The 16,294-nt window shown below is 44.0% G+C and overlaps 1 long non-coding RNA gene across 1 annotated transcript in view; it reads left to right on the top strand.

The window, feature by feature from the left end:
- The window catches only part of LOC129667576 (uncharacterized), a 221,196-nt gene that overhangs the window by 3,900 nt on the left and 201,002 nt on the right, over nucleotides 1–16,294 (top strand). The window contains exon 2 of the long non-coding RNA XR_008718765.1: nucleotides 4,455–4,575. This is a non-coding gene — a long non-coding RNA (uncharacterized LOC129667576). The remainder of the gene's footprint in view (nucleotides 1–4,454; nucleotides 4,576–16,294) is intronic.

Genomic DNA, 16,294 nt, shown 5'->3' with positions numbered 1-16,294 from the left:
ACACACACACACACACACACACACACACACACACACACACACACACATCTCCTCCTGTCCAGGGCCAAGACTGAGACAGTTGTTCAATTCTCCTCACAGCGTCTTTAGAAGCTTCCCCTGGTTACTAAGTTTATGTGGTGGGTACATTATTCTGCCCTGGTACAATGAAGCATCACTGTGATCAAAATGAGCCATTATTTCTGCAAGGTAAATTCATGTGAAGCCAGGATCTAAACTAGAGGACAGAAGTTTGAAGTTTTACACATGCCTTGGAGGGCCTTGATTCTATTTTGCAACAGACAGAGAACAGCTTTACTCGCATTTAAATGTGTGCATGGATTTTTCAGTGTGCAAATGAAACTTCACTAAAATAAATACAAGAAGTGTCTGGACTGGATTGAGAACTGGAAAAAGCAGTGCCCTCCCCCTCCCCATTTTGTTTTAAGAGGGTTTGGCAAGTAGTGGTATTTTGTTGGAAAAGGCATTGAGAGGCTTCAGGCCTCTCGGTTGCTTTTAAGAGAAAGATTAAAGAAAAAGCTCTTGAGCCATCAGATTACATATCAAATAGCTAAAGATGGTCAAAAGTTTCCACCGTCCAGAGTCCCAGGAATGACCAGTGTGAAGAGATTACTAAAATGTTAGTCAACACTCCTAAGGCTCCCAGGTTTTGCCATTAAGAGTTCAAGGCTTCGCATTCCTTTTGTATAATGTGACTTTGTTTTCTCTCTCATGCTGAAATGTCAAGTGGCTTTTGCTCCCTTACTTACCTTGCAGGGCAGCTTCTACTAATAGGCTGTAGCAGTTCCTCTGTTTCCTATTAGGGGTTAGTCAATAAATGTACTTCACTAACTGCCCCCCAGCTCCTGTAAGCAGTTGAGTGTAGGAGTGAATGTTAATTTCTTTGAACTGTAGTCATCTGAAGACTCCGAAAAAGCTTAAATACTTGCATATGAAAAGAGCCTTCCCATGAGACAGTCTGTCACTTTTAGGGGGTTGGAATCTGACTTACAAGCTTTGTATTTTCAGAGAAGCACAGGAGTCTGAATGATTGGCTTCTGGGAGAGTTAGGCTTGTGCAACTTAATTGCTTCAAAGAACAGATTTCGATCCTGTTGGTCGTACGTATTTCCAACCTGAGGACAGAGGCAGGCCCTTCTTATTTTGTTAAATGTTTGTTAAAAACAACAAGTTGTGGAAATGGCAGTGGAAGCCACAATTTCTGCCCAAGGACTAACATATAGTTTTTCTTTTGTTTGTTGTTGAAGATTTGGATTTCTGAGTCAGCAGTAATACTATTTTAGTTGCGTTTAATTTAGTTTAGTAGAATAAATTTACTCATTCCAATTTTCTGTGAGCAGTAACATGATGATGTGCATATAAGATGCTAGCTTTACATAATTGAAAAAATATTGGCTGAAAGAGTTGTAATTGGATTGAGTTTTTTTTTTAAAAAAATAAATACTTAAAATTACAGAAGAAGAGAAATGCTTTGTGGTAATTTAGCCTTATTTGTGGAAACAGCATTTTTATTTTTGTTTCCTAATTTTATTTATATGTATTTTTTTAACTTTATCAGTGTAATGGCATATTTTATAACCTTATAAACCTGAACCCTTTAGGATGATTTACTATAAATGCTTATACTGCTTGTTGCTACTATCCCACACAAACTAAAACAGGCTAACTGTAATAGACAAAGCGACTCACATTCTCTTTTGTTTGGCTTATTTGATGTTAGCAGGCGTGTTTCATTGATTTTTCTCCTGTAACTCTTAATGGGTGCCATTTGTGGAGTAATGAAAATGCAATGATAATTGCCATCATGTAAACAAACAAACAAAAAAGGTATTCTACTTGAAAATTCCCTTTCAGAAAACTCAGGGTGTCCTAAGACCTGGGGTATTCGCCGGATTGCAGGGCTTCCTTCAGTCTCCTCCTGCTTCCAGGGAAGTGCCCTTTAAATGTGACAGGTTTAGCGAGACTTATTTATCAGGTATTTTTAGTGGTGATTACAGCTGCCAACCTGTAAGCATGCGTGCTTCTTACAGAAGGAGAAGGCATTTTCTTGCCACTGTGTATGGCCACCTTTCTCTCTTTGTGCCCTTTGCCCTGGTCCTGACTCCCATGCTATCTCTTGGTCGTTTTATACCATCATGTATTTAGGTATTTGGGCTGTCTTGTTTGGTAATCTTTCACCGTTAATAGCATTATGTTTATCTGCTATGTGCTTTTAAAATATTAAAGATTCTGATTTTGTGTATCATTGTATACGATATTCCATAGTTATTGTCTTGCTTATCATTTGCATGTTTTTATAGTGAGTTTATTTGGCTTTACTTTTGTTCTCATGTTTTTTGTTTTTTTTCCCCCCTTTTGATGGGATATAGCAGGTAAATAACTCTTTATTACTCTGGCTAGGGTGGCAGGACAAATGCTTTCTGAAAGAAGGAGGTATGCCAGTGCTGGAGTAAATTAATATTTTACTGCATTTGCATCATATTCGACTGTTCTGTGCACTTAGCAGAATGGGAGGAGACTGTAATTTGGACTCTATCAGGCCTTATCTGCCGGGCGATGTGTAAACAGGGCCCTGTGTACACATAAATCCATATACAAGCAAACCCAAGTCCCCGGTACTTGCAACTTCTGGGAAAGTGATTATTAAGTATTTTGAAGCTTCCTTTGAAATGTTACCAGATAAAAATCAAGACTTCCGTTGCCCTTAAAAATAAATGCTGTGTTAAGATGAAATAGAATTTTGTGAACTTCTGATGAACTCGGCCACTGTTTGTAACTCCACAGCATTCTTGGTGGAAATACAGTGTCTTATTTTCTTTTTGTAAGGACATTATAGTCCACTTAGCTTTTCCCTCTGCACACAGATTACACACAGGGAAACCAAAGACTGTTAAAAACTACTTCTTTTGCAGAGCAGACCCAGGCACGTAATAGATTCTTAAATAAATTAGTGGTGAATGGATTCGTTAGAAGGAAGAATACTTTGGCTACTATTCATTACTTTGCAAAGTGCTGGAAAGAAATAGAGTTATTTTCCTCTCCAGCTGGGTTGTGCTCTTAAAAATAGAGAGTGTGTATGGTTGAAAATAATTATGACTACTGAGATGAGTTGCCATGACCCAAGCATAATTGGCTTCCTTACCTGTTTACAGATTACTCACATTGGAGATCATATTCATAGTTCCAGAATAGTTTCTTTCTGACACCCAATATAATTCTGTGCCTTCTCCTTCCCACTGTTACCCGGCGTGAGCTTAGGAAACCCAAACTAAATTTAAAATCAGCCTAAACACATATGCAGCACGGCTCCAGTGATCTGACTGAAAACCAGTTCAGCATTCACTTAGTTGAGAGATTTTTTTTTTTTTAATTTTAAATCCTAACTGCATGGCTGATTCTTTTGGTGAAATCTAGTTAATTGGGTATTATTAGCACTTATGTAAATAACTTTAACTAATGGCTAAGGTTAAAAAAAAAAGTATGCTAGCAGATCAAGGTCTCTACTTCTGTTTCTGTACATACATCTTTAATTTCCAAAATTATCTCACAGGCGCCATGAGCCATAAAGATTCATTCATTTCTTCATTCATTTATCTATTCACACATTCATCATATGGTGGGTAACTTTGATTGACTATTGGGGCAAAATGAAAGTTAATACAGTGTCTGCTCAGTGATTAAATTATTTCGAATTTAGGAATGGGCATGTACCTCAGTTGGTAAGAGTGCTTTCCTACCATGCCCAAAGCTACAAGTGTGATGCCCCCACTTTGCATAAACTGGGCGTGGTGACACATGCTTGTATTCCCAGCACTTGGGAGTTGGAGGCAGGAAGATCTGAAGTTCAAAGTCATCCTCAGCTACATAGCAAATTTGAGATCAGCCTGGGCTACATGAGCCCTTTTCTCAAAATGCAATCTGTTTTCTTCCTGTATTTGATTTTTCCACTCACCTTTGGACTAGTATGTTAATAACTATGTCTACCATGATTTTCTTTCCAGTTGCATGTAGATAGATAATATATTCTAGATTAAAATTAGGCTTTTGGCCCAATTGCTATTGAGTCCATGCCTATTTCTACCTGATGCTATTTCTGATAACTGGCTTGTGTTTACTTATTGGATGCTTGGGTAAAATGACGCTGGCCATCTCAAACATGGAGACCAATGTTTTCATTTGACTGAAGGGATGGCCTAGATTTCATTTGTTGGCTCCCCTGAGCTCTGTGGAATAAAACCAGACTTGTCCTGAGCTGATTGCTATCTGCGTAACTCTTCTATAACAAAATCCAAAATTTGATGTTCTTAAGACTTGTATTCCAGTGCCTGCGTCTTAAGGTAGACCTCTTTTTAAAGCAGCTTATTCTTCTTTTTTGTCTCTCTGTTTTGTTTGGGTCTTTCGTCTTGGATTTCTTCTGCACTTCCTGGACCACTATAGAAGCAGCCTACATCCTGCAACAAGTCACCAGGGCAGTCCCTCCAAGCTGCAGATCTGTCTGTCATCTGTGTCTAACCGCCTCTTCGTCCATCCCCTCTGCAGGGAAGAGCATCACGTTCAGGTGAGAGTTTTACGATGGCTTCCGTTTTCCATCTGAGGGTAAAATCTGACTTGGAATGGTTGCTCACTAGCCTTGTGCTCTGTTAACTGTGAAATACAATTTTTTTCACAACTACAGCGTATGGGAAATGGCCTAGGTGTGTCCATGTGCATGTCCGTATGTGTGTGTTTTAGACTTGAATGCCAGCATCTATGGTTGTGGTCTATGTGGTTCATGAAGAAATCTGCATTAAATTTGTGATGATCTATGGTTGCTGCCTGGGGCTTGTGCCTGATCATTTCACTTGTCACTTTTCCTTAATTCAGTTGAGAACACGAAGCTGCCAGCTCCCCGGAGTCTCTGTTCTTACAGCTTAGGCTCCTACTGTAGTATGATACATTTACAGAGAAACAGGGAACTGTTTGTTGGGTCAGTGGCAACCAGGAGTTGTTAAATCTTGAGTTTCTTTGTGTCTGTTTGAATTTTACAACTTCCTGATTTCCTCACATACAGTAAATTTTTCTGGCTGAGAGAATCGTGAAATAGTGTCTAAGCAGGGACTGTTGACTCAGAGTTCTCTGTTGAAGAGCAGACCGGAGGCCACTGCCCTTCTGTGAAATCTGGAGAAAATGGAATTCAGCTAGAATGTGAGGCTGGAAGGGCTTGGGGACACTGGTGTACCCAACCAGGGAGGGTTGTGAAATAGAAAATAGAGGGTGGATTTCCAGCTGCCTTTCGAGTAGCTCTGCTTGAAGCGATGAAGCCAGGCAACACGAGAAGTTCCAAAGGCTGGCTGGGCAACAGATTCTAAGGACTTTCAAACAGAATTTGGGGCTCCACCCTAGACCTCCTGAATCAGAATGTTCCCCGCTGGTCTCCTGGAATGAATGAAGGACATGTTTCTGGAACTTTCCTTTCTTGGTAAAAAGCAGAAGGCATTCTTACTAAACCACATACCCCAAATCGAGGCCTTCAAAATTCACTCATGAAGAGGTAGATCCCGGCATTACCAAAAGTGTTCATTTAAAAAAATGACCCAGTGGTGAGGGGCATGATGGTTCACATCTGCAATCACAGCCCTTGCTAGGGTGAGCTGAGGAAGGGTTGCACAGTTTCCAATTGAGTTCTGGAATAGCCAGGGACACAGCCTAAGACCCTGTCTCGAAAAGCAAAACAAGATGAAACTCCCAAGCAAACTCACCAGATTTCTGTGTTTACATCTCAGAAACCAGTTTCTTTTAAGCCAAGCACAAACACCATGGCCGCTGACACTAGCTAGAATGTCCGGATTTCAAATCTGAAGATGCTACTCCAATCATGCACATTCTGTTTGAATCCTGTTTGTGCCTCAGTTTCCTCATAGATGATGGAAACAACAGAGTGCTACTGTGAAGACGGAATAAAAATGTATGTGTGTGGCTTGAATGTGCCGGCATATGGCTTTTGGCCTGCTCACATAAGCTATCACTGTTAGCACACAGCTTATCTCTAGACAGGGTGATTGTAATGGTCTTGTTTTTTTTTTTTCCATGGCTGCTCCTGGACCATACATGACTAGGAACAAGTAAATATACCTAGACCTTGGTCTTTGGACCAACCCTGTAGGCCATTGTGGCTCTACAAAGCCCATAAGTTCTCTATTTCTTTTTCTGAATTTTAAATCCTGAAGTTATGTTAAGTCTTCCTGTGATAGAATACATATTTTTTTTGCAATGCAGCAAGATAAACTGATGGATAGCATGCCTAAATAGAGTCATTTGCATAAAAATTAAAAAAAAAAAGGCCTGATTAAGAGTTATGTTTAAGCCTTAGAAAGAGTAGCTAGAAGTATGGGACTGTAGCTCAATGGAAGAGCATTTGCCTAGCATGTGTGAAGCCCTGGGTTCAATTCCCAAAACAGAAAGAAAGGAAAGGATCTAAGAGACCTTTGTGGGGAAAAGCAGCAGATGGAGAGAGTCACCACACCACAGCATTGCTTTTGAATTTTGCATTATGCAAATAGGTTCTTTATATTTTATTCGCTGTGGATTTGAAAACACTGACTCCCTCTAAGTCAGTGTTTCTCAACCTGTGGGTTGCGACCCCCTTTAGGGGTCGAATGACCTTTTCCACAGGGGTCACCTAAGACCATCAGAAAACACAGATATTTACACTGTGATTCTCAACATAGCAACATTGCAGTTACGAAGTAGCAATGAAACAGTTTTATGGTTTGGGGTCACCACAGCATGAGGAACAGCCTTAAAGGGTCACAGCGTTAGGAAGGCTGAGAGGCGCTGCTGTAGAGAGGAGAATGCCCTCTAGTTGCTGCAAGGGGAAGCCTCCTCAGGTCTGCAGGTGTCTGCCAGTGGGCAGGCTGGGGTGTCTTCCTGTTGCTTTCCCTCTTGAGATGCAGGGGTTTCTAGCGTCGCAGACAATTCTAAGTGTCATCTGGACACTCACGGTCTCAGTGACAAAATAGTGCACTGTCACCTTGAACGTTAGGCCGTTGATATTTTCGGTGATTGCAAAGGAAAGAAACGTCAATGCATTATCTAAACATTTTGCATACATAATGGCCTCATTATGGTCCTCACAGCTGATGGCTCCATGCGGGCAGGGAGAGAGTGTCATGCTGTACTCTGGCATTTTCGAGTTACTCTGTTAAATGAAAGTCTGGGTTATTATTTCTGGCTCTTGTTGTTTTATAAATATGATACAGCTAAGCAAGTTATGACCTAACTTATTCACAGCTACTATCTATGTAAAGAAGTGATTCATTCATATATTCGTTGTGTATTTTTTTTAACTACTTCATGGTGCTGTGGACATGAAAGTGAGTAAGAGCTACCAGAGTATCCATTCTTCGTGACCAGGCAAGGGAAAGAAGGAATGCGCTGAAGTAGCTAACAAAGCTGAAAGGGTTGGGTTGTACTTACTGGGGGGTACATTCTGACCCGGAAGGAATTCAGATAGGTGGTGGGAGTTCAGGAAAGACTGTGAGGAGGAGGATCATGTGATTTGCTCTTTGAAGGCTGGATTGCACTTCTGTGGGAAGAGATGGAGAGAGGCAGAGCAAAGTCTTGCAAGTGGCCGGGACGACAAGCAAAGGCTTGCTTGTATGCCGTATGTAGGCTGGGCAGCTGTGGCTGAAGGAGGGGGGCTTGTGAGTTTCAGAAGTCAGGGAGACTGGTGGGGGTATGGGAAACACTGAGAAGTCAGTCCAGAGAGCAGTTTGGAAGCATCACTGACATAAATAAAAAAGGTTTTGGGACTTGGTCTTCCGGTCTTGGGCCTGGCGAAGGGGTGTTCACACAAAGGCCATGACTGAACCTAAGGATGCGGGAGCTGGTGTTGGATGCACAGGGGAGAAGGTGAGAGGCAGTGAGGGGGTGGGGGAGCGCTTGAATGGTGGTGTAGCACAGCCTTTGTTTGCCAGTTTCTCACAAGCAGGGGTGGCAGGAGGGACTGGCATGATACAGGAGTGAATAGTAGAGTGTGTGTGTGTGTGGGGGGGGGTTCTGTTAGAGCTTTAGGACCCCAGGAATCCTGTGTTCAACTCAATGCCATAAAATCTTGTTGCAACAGTTATTCCTTTATAAAATCGGAACCGGAGCTAATTTTAGCTAGCTCTAATATGCGTGTGTATGAAAAACGAATGCTGCTTTTGACACTCAGCCCATGCAGCGTCTCTTTTCACAAATGCTGCTTTTACTTTCCTCTGAGCAGTTTTTTTTTTTAAGACTTTCGATGGTGCCCTGTACCTATTAACAACAATTCCAGCATTTCTTTGATCTTTCCTACCGTTGATTGATTCTTCTCATGTTGCAGGCGTGAATCTCATTGTGTCATCCACTTAACAACTTAGCCATTGTTCATTTGTGGCAATTCAGTTACTGTACTTACGATAAACCATATTAGTGAGGGTGCGCTTCATAACGTTTGAGGATTTTCCAGAGCTTTTCTGTAGGGTCTTTTAAATGCGAGGAAAAAAATATGTATAAAGAGATAGACAGACATGAATTTATGTATGAAAATCCTAAGATTGCCAGATACAGTAACAAATTAGCTTCCCAATTAATACCCTGTAGAAAATGATAAAGAAATCTAGAACTGAGCTGAACATTGTGCATTCCTGTAGTCCTAGCACTTAGGAGCCGGAAGCAGGCAGATCAGGAGTTCAAGGCCAGCCTCAGCTACACAGCCTCAAACTACACAGTAAGTTTGAGCAAGCTTGGGCTACTTAAGATTCTATTGAAAATACAGAGATATCATTGTTAATCTGTGGTTCTGGGGAAAAGTTAGCTTAAGAGTCCATGGAACTCAGTGCAGGGGACAGGTGGAAGTTATCTTTGTGTGGATGAGCAGTCTGTTTACATGAAATTGGGTGGAAGCCTGAGGATTGTTTAATGCTTTTATTTGGTTTTGCTTTTGTTTGAGTTGTTTACACGCACTGTTGGTATTGCCCTCCAGTGGCTAGGAACGAACACGTTAAATACAAAAATAACAGTGTGAAAATCAAGAAGTTCCGTGTGCGTTTCTGGGTGTATTCAGGTGCACAAGTATGTAGCTCTCAGCCCTGGATGTCCTTCCTCGGGTGCCGTCCATGTTGTTCATGGAGACAGGGCCTCTCTCTCTCTCGTCAGTGAGGCTAGCCGGTCAGCAAGCCCCAGGAATCCTTCTGTTGCGCCTCCCAGTGTTGGGATTGCAAGAGTGTGCCACCACACCTGGCTTTTTCACGCAGGGTTCCAGGGACTCAAGCTGAGGTCTTCACACTTGCAGCTGAGTGCTTTACTAATGAAACTGTCCCCTCAGCCTGCCTGGAAGCTTTTAATGAGCATCCAGAATGCAAGATGAGACCTTAACAGGAAAACAGTGATAGGTAGTTTAGTGTCGCTGTTTTTTTTGAACATGAAGCCATTCAGTCTCTATTGCACTCTTACCTGCCAGACACCCTTGTTCTAACTGTGCTGCGGGTATAGAAACTTGTGGCACGACAGAGGGTAAGTGACTTGCCCGCTTTTGCCAGGAGTTAAGTGATCTCAGCTTGGACTGGTAACTACAGCTCTGAACTATGCTCAAGCCCCGAGCCCTTGCTGTATTGAGAAGGTTACAGTTAGACACAGAAGACAAAGATTGCCAGGAAAGATAAACGAGCTGTAACTCAGACACAGCAAATGCTCAGAAACCAAGACCAGGGGACCACTGTGAGGCCACCAGCTTCCCATTTCCACGCCTGGCCCTCTGCGTGGAGATGCCCACGAGCGCCCGATTCAGGCTGTCTGTGAAGGGTTTCTTCCTTTACTTCCCCACTTAGCCCTGAGATGCCTACACGCTTTTGATAATCATTAATTGAAAAAAACGATGACCATGGCACTGTGCTTATCTTCTCTAGGGGATTGGCTCAAGTTGGCTCCAGATGTTGTCCCAGGGAGCTGCTGAACTTTTGCCTCCTGAGAGCCTCATGGGGTCACTGCTCAGCTTGCACGACTTGGCAGATAGGAGGAGCGATTTATCTCTCCAGTGCGATAGGTGGCGGGGTGTCACTTGGGGCACACTCCGAGGACAAAAACGTGCGGCCAGGGACTGTCACTTGTAGCCGGGTGCCTACGCGTGTAGCAGGGTTCACGGACCTTCACACTATCGCCTTTCCGAGCCTGGCCTGTGCTCTCCTTTCCTGGACCAGCCGGCCAATCTTAGCTAATTTGTGTCCAGGTGATGTCCAGGTAGGCAGCCTGATTGGCTTTTGGATGTTGGGTGAAATTTGCCACGTGTTTCTTTCTCCTCCAGTGGCAGTGTCTTTCCCGTTACAAACACGCAGGGTAAGAAGGGCCTTGAGATAGACCACCGTTGAGCTTGGCTGGCGGCTCCAGCTTCCATCACAGCTGTAATTGTGCACCGTGCGTTTTTATTTACCGATTACTAGGCACTGAGTCTGACATATGACTAGCTGGGAAGCTCCTCCCCAGAACAGTTGTATGTCATCTGCTTCAGACGACTAATTGCTTGGCAAATCCCCTTCGGTAATTTCCTCTTTATTTGCTCATGAGTTGTTTAACAGTGATGGGCTTGTGGGGTAGACGGTGGAGTTAACTGTGAGCTCCAGAAACACCAGCACGGAAGGCCCTGGGGGACATGCTTTGCGAATTCTGTTTGGCTTTCCTGAAGAAACACTGAAACCATTATATGGCCTGTTACTATTTCACTCAATACTAGGTTAACCTCCGAGCAGTGTTCTGTTTTCCAGACGGAATCAAAACCAGGCCCCCTTTCTTCAATTATGCCCCTGTGCATTAGAAAATTATTAAAAAAGGAATTTAATATTTATAGAATGTTTAATGCTGTTTTAAAAATACGACTTGGAGTGGAATAGCTTTCCAACACACCGCGGAATGAGGGGTAGTCGGGAGAAATCTGTTCGGCTGCTGGCCTGGAGACCCTGTCTCACTCTTGCCTTGTTGCTAGACTAGAGGCACGTTAAACCTTGTTTGTCCTCAGTTTACCCGTCTATGAGAAATTGGAATAAAGAATAAAGCATGGGCTTCTTCTCTTGCTGACATTGTATAGTTGTGTGACTTTGTGTGTGCGGAGGCTGGAGGTCAACATTCAGTGTCTTTTTGTTTGGCTTTCCATCTTAAAGTTTGCTGGCCAGCAAACTTTGGGGGTCCTCCTGTGTTAACACCCGCTCCCCCCACTCAGCTCTAGAGTTACAGCACAATGTACAGTTTTGTTGTTTGTTTGTTTATGTGGGTGATGAACCCAAACTTAGGTCCTCAAGCTCATGCATCAGGTACTTTACTGCCTGAGCCATCTCTCTCCCTCCCCAGCCAAGTTCTGTGATTTTATTATAATTCCTCCTCTCACCTCCCCTCAGACCTTTGCTTCTGTCAAACATCATTTGCTGTTGTTTGACTTTGTTAGGTTTGGTATTTAATTAGGGTTTATGTTTTAGCTATTATTATGTCATTATTTAGAGAGTAAGTCATAAGTGGTACCGACAGTCATTTATCACCACATCTATATTAGCTTCATACTGCAAAAGCTTCCTGTGCTTTTTTTTTTTTTAACTGTTCTTGCTACCATGCCCCAAACAACCCTCTCTAGAGGTGGAATGTGTTATTATTCGAAGAAGTCTTCCAGTCAATTGTGGCATTATTTCTTGCAAGAGGTGCACTGGAGCTCAGATCTCTGCGGCAGTATCTAGGGCCATACTCTGCTTTTCATTTGTGAGCAGACATCTTTTTGATGCCATTTGGTTTTACCTCCAGGTACAGGTGGGAGTCTCCAGGTAACTCTTTTGCTCTTTTGCCTTGACTCTTCTGATTAGCAAGTGCAATGCAACCTCGTCTGTTTAGTTCATTTATAAGCACCTCGTACCAATGCCTCTAGATGTGTCGCAATTAATAGTTTCTTTAGGCAGGCGAGTGCAAACGGAAGAGATGGCACTTGGGAGCTCTTTGAATACCCACCTCCCCGTGAGTGGAAGCTGAGTTTTTGGATTCTGACTGGAGCTCCGTGGTGGTGTGGCCCTGCCCACAACTCTTAAAAATCCTTGATCCACAACTTCCTCATCTGTTGAACGGGGAAGAAAATGACTGTCTCGTTATGAAAAGCATAATGTCTTACTGAGGGCTTCTTTTGCCATGATGGAACACATGGGGAGGAAAGAAAGGGTTTATTTCACTTCTAGCTCTCGGGTCACACACTCTATTACGAGGAGGAGTCAGGGGAGGAATTCAAGGCAGGAACCGAAATGGAGACCATGGAGGATTGATCCTTATTGGCCTGTTCCCCATGGTTTCCTCAGCCTGTTTTTTGTTTGTTTGTTTGTTTGTTTTTCTTTTTAGCACCCAAGACCACTAGCCCAGGAGTGGCTACACATGCAGTGAGCTGGGTCCTCCCTCATCAATCACCAGCCAAGAAAATGTACCACAGGCCAATCTGTGGGCGACATTTTCTCAATTGAAGAGTCCTCTTCCCAAATGACTTTAGCTTGTGCCAAGTTGACATAAAAACCAACCAGTACACATGCCCTGGCTGTATCACCTCAGGGGGCAGAATCTCACAATTATCAAAACAAACTCATAAAAAGAAGGTGAAGGTACAGCATTTTAGAGGTGAGGAAGGAACGAAGACAAGGGTGTGTTTCAGGGGTGAACGGATGCCCTTTGGGTCTTTGAGGATGGGGTGTGAATCCTCATTGGATCTTTGAAATTTGGGAGGACCAGATTCACTTCCCTTGTTTGGGAGTGATGGCAACAGCAGGTGGGGCTGCTCTGTGGAAGAATAAGTGCCACCCACTGAGAGGTGGAACACAGCCTTTGGGTGGATATGGTACCATCCTGGCACTTTTGTTGATCTCCATTCAAGTCCTTAAGCCATGTTCACCTTGTTTATTTATTTAGGGTGCAGTACGGTACAGTGTGTGTGTGTGTGTGTGTGTGTGTGTGTGTGTGTATAGGTCTGAGGACAACTCACAGGAGAAGGCTTTCTTCTTTCACCATGTGGGTCCTAGGGGATCAAACTCAGATCATAAGGCTTGCCAGCAAGCACCTTACCTGCTGAGCCATCCCATCCACCATTCCTTGTCTTCTAGATTTTGACAAATTAAGATGTATCCTTTTTCCCCCCTTCTCTTCCTCCTTCTGTCTGGCTTTTCCTGTTTGCGGTAAATAGTCTTACTTGCTACCCAGACTATGAGATTATCCTCTCCTGGAATATGCTACAGTCTATCAGATAGTTCTGTGTGAGGTTTCACATCAGTTGGCTGCTTGGTCTCTTTCTGTTGTTTCTTAAGACGAAGCTAGGATGAGTATCTTTGCCCTTAGAAGTAGTTTTTGCTCCGGGTACAGATGAGGAGGCTGAACAGGAGTGAGAAGGGGTTTGTCCTGAACTGCTTTCAAAAAGGCCTCCTGTTTTCCGGCTAGTGCTAATGCTGGAGAAAGGAGTCTTGCTTCAACCTGATTCGAAAGGAGTCTTGCTTCAACCTGATTCAAAGCACGAGATTCATCCATCTTACTCCTTTGGCGAGCTTACCTGGCCCATGGGTTTTCAGATTTGCATTGCTTTGATCCAACTCCAGACAACACATCTCTGTGTTTGCTTACTAATTGTGCTTCTCACACCTAGCAGAGAGGCTCTGTGTGTGATACTCTGCGAAGACAAGCCCTTCCTGTGTTCTAGATATTACTCTTTTGTGACAGGTCTTATCTACTATATCTATCGCACACCCCTATTTTTAAACATCAGGGGCAGTGCTTTTTCACACATGTTTTAGAAATTAGTTATGCTTAATGCACGCGTGTTCATGTGTGAGTACAGGTAGCTCCTTGAGGAGAGCTTAGCAGCCTCTGGAGCTGGAGGTACAGGGGGTTCTGTCACCTGACCTGGGTCCTGGGAACCGAACTCAGGTGCACAGTCCTAACCACTGAGCCACACCTACAGCCCCTGACAGTACTTTGCTGTTGCGTGAAAGTTCTGAGTTTTAGATATGATGGGCTGTTCATTTCTTTGGTTTCTACTGTGGGTCCGCTTGGAAGAAAGGAAGACAAAAATAGGAGGGGCATCTGGGCTCTGCACAGGCCAGCCAGTGATCTGGCTTTTCCAGGAATAATATTCTAATACCCTCTCTCTCCCTATGGTTTCTCTTGGGAATGTCCTGTTGTTAAAGTCCCCCTGCTGTATATCTCCCAAAACTCCCCCACCCTTTTGCTTCTCCTTTCATCTGCTCTTCCCTCTTGACTCTTACTCACTCTAGGCCACCATCCCCATCCTGGCTGTCACATTTCTTCTGCTCTGCACTGGGTCTCCCTGCTCTCTGTTCTTGACCTGTGTGTTTCCTGTCTTGAGAATGTGGGTGGAAGTATGTCCGGCCTCCTCCCTCACTTGAGCCTCAAGGGATGAGGCAGGAATGTCAAAAGTGTAACAGTTGTCCAAGATGGTGGTTGGTTGGAGACTCAACCTGCATGGTTGGACTCAGCTCCCCACCGGCCTGAAGGACAGACAGCAACAAGGGTTGACTTCCGTCCATACTGGAACTGGAAGCATGGAGCCTCTCTCCCTCTGCACCCGGTGTGGAGATGGCTCTCTGGCCGGAAAGGTTGGCAGCAGTCTCCCGGGTATCAAGTTTAAGGGGAAAGTAAGTTTCAGCATCTGAATTTGGGCTTATGGCTCAGCCAGGCTTGGATGGTTTGACATGGGACATGCCTACTGAGTGGACTTTGTATTAGACATTTTTCTTCCTGTTGTTTGAGACAAATCCCAGAGCTCGGGTTGTTCTTGAACGTAGTTGTGGATACAGAGGGTCAGGTGTATACATGGGGAATGATGCACTTGCTACAAACTGTGCTTTTCTCCCCAGCGAAGTGGCTGTGATTGTTCTGAAATAGGATCGTTCTGTATACTCCTGGCTGCTGACCTTTAGCTCTTGTAATCCTCCTCTCTCAGCTTCCCCAGTGCTAGGACTTCAGTCATGTATGTGCTAACATGACTGAGTGCACACACTCTTCTTCTGGTCCAAGGCATTTTCCTCTCCAAACATTTCTGAACATTAGACGTCTGTTTACATCTCTGTGTTTGCTAACGCCCTCCCCATCTCCTGGTCTAGCTTATTCAGCCACAGAATGAAGCTCAGTGTCTCTGGTCTGGCTCCCTGGCTTGGGATGTTTCTTTTCATTCCATCTGGGTCACTCATGTAGCACAGTCACTCAGTGCTGCCCCCTGAGTATTGTCTTGTGTTCAAGATTTTAAACTTATTGTACCCCATTCCTTAGGACCAGCACTCCTTTGTTTCCGCCTGGCTCATTTCCCCTTGTTCTTAGTATTTCAGCTTCCTGTCCTTTCTTGAAGGAGCCCTTGGGCTGGACTAGCTGAAGACTGCTTGAACTCTCACAGTCCCCTTCTTCTCCTTTTGTAACACTTGTTTGTATGAACTATGTGGCTCTGCCTGGCCTTGGTCTTACTTTGGAGACCAGGCCAGTTTTGAACATGTAGCAATCTCCTGCCTCAGCTTCAGAAACACTGAGATTACAAGTGTGAGCCACCACACCCAACACCTTTGTAGCATTTTACAAACGTTCTCCCAGCTCAGAGATAGGAGGGTCTTTCCCGCCTCCCTCTCTTTACATGGACCAGGGTGACAGAACTGTGATCCGCATCCCTGGTAACTGTGATGGGCCACAGTAGAGATGACGGCATCTGTGAGAGCAACATTGGCCATCGTGACAGTGGGTGACAAAAGTAATAAGAAAATGCGAGGAGGCTGTGTTGAAGAGAAAAGATGGCTAAGGAAGGGCTCAGTGGAGAATCTTCCGGAATGAAAACGTCCCTGCCATGGAATGCTAGGTTTGCTCAGTGTTTGAGTCTTATCAGTACTACATAGTCAACCCAGGGAAAGGAACTTTTTGAATGTCTAAAACTGTCTTTGTGTTGGAAAGGAATTCCTGTTGAGTTGCGGCTTCATGGTGATTCATAAAGGCACAGCTGTTGTGTTGGAGGACTGAATGGATGTTAAGTGGGGTTCGGGTGTCTTAACGTCACTTCCCTGGTCTTGCTCAATCTTCCTTACACGCTCCGAGGACTCCCATTTCCTGGCTTAGATGAACACAGGGGCTTACGTTTACCTGGAAGGGAGAATGTCTACAGTCGTGGGTTAGGTGGCCCAGGCCTTGATGAAATAGAGTGCGGAACGGTGAGCCACATAACAGAGCTGGGGACAGTGAGGCAGTCCTTTGTCTACATGACAAGACTCGTCAGGAATGAG

The sequence above is a fragment of the Psammomys obesus genome, unplaced genomic scaffold, assembly GCF_907164565.1.
Source record: "Psammomys obesus unplaced genomic scaffold, mPsaObe1.curated_primary_1811, whole genome shotgun sequence".
NCBI lineage: Eukaryota > Metazoa > Chordata > Mammalia > Rodentia > Muridae > Psammomys > Psammomys obesus.
This window is presented reverse-complemented; position numbering and strand designations above follow the sequence as displayed.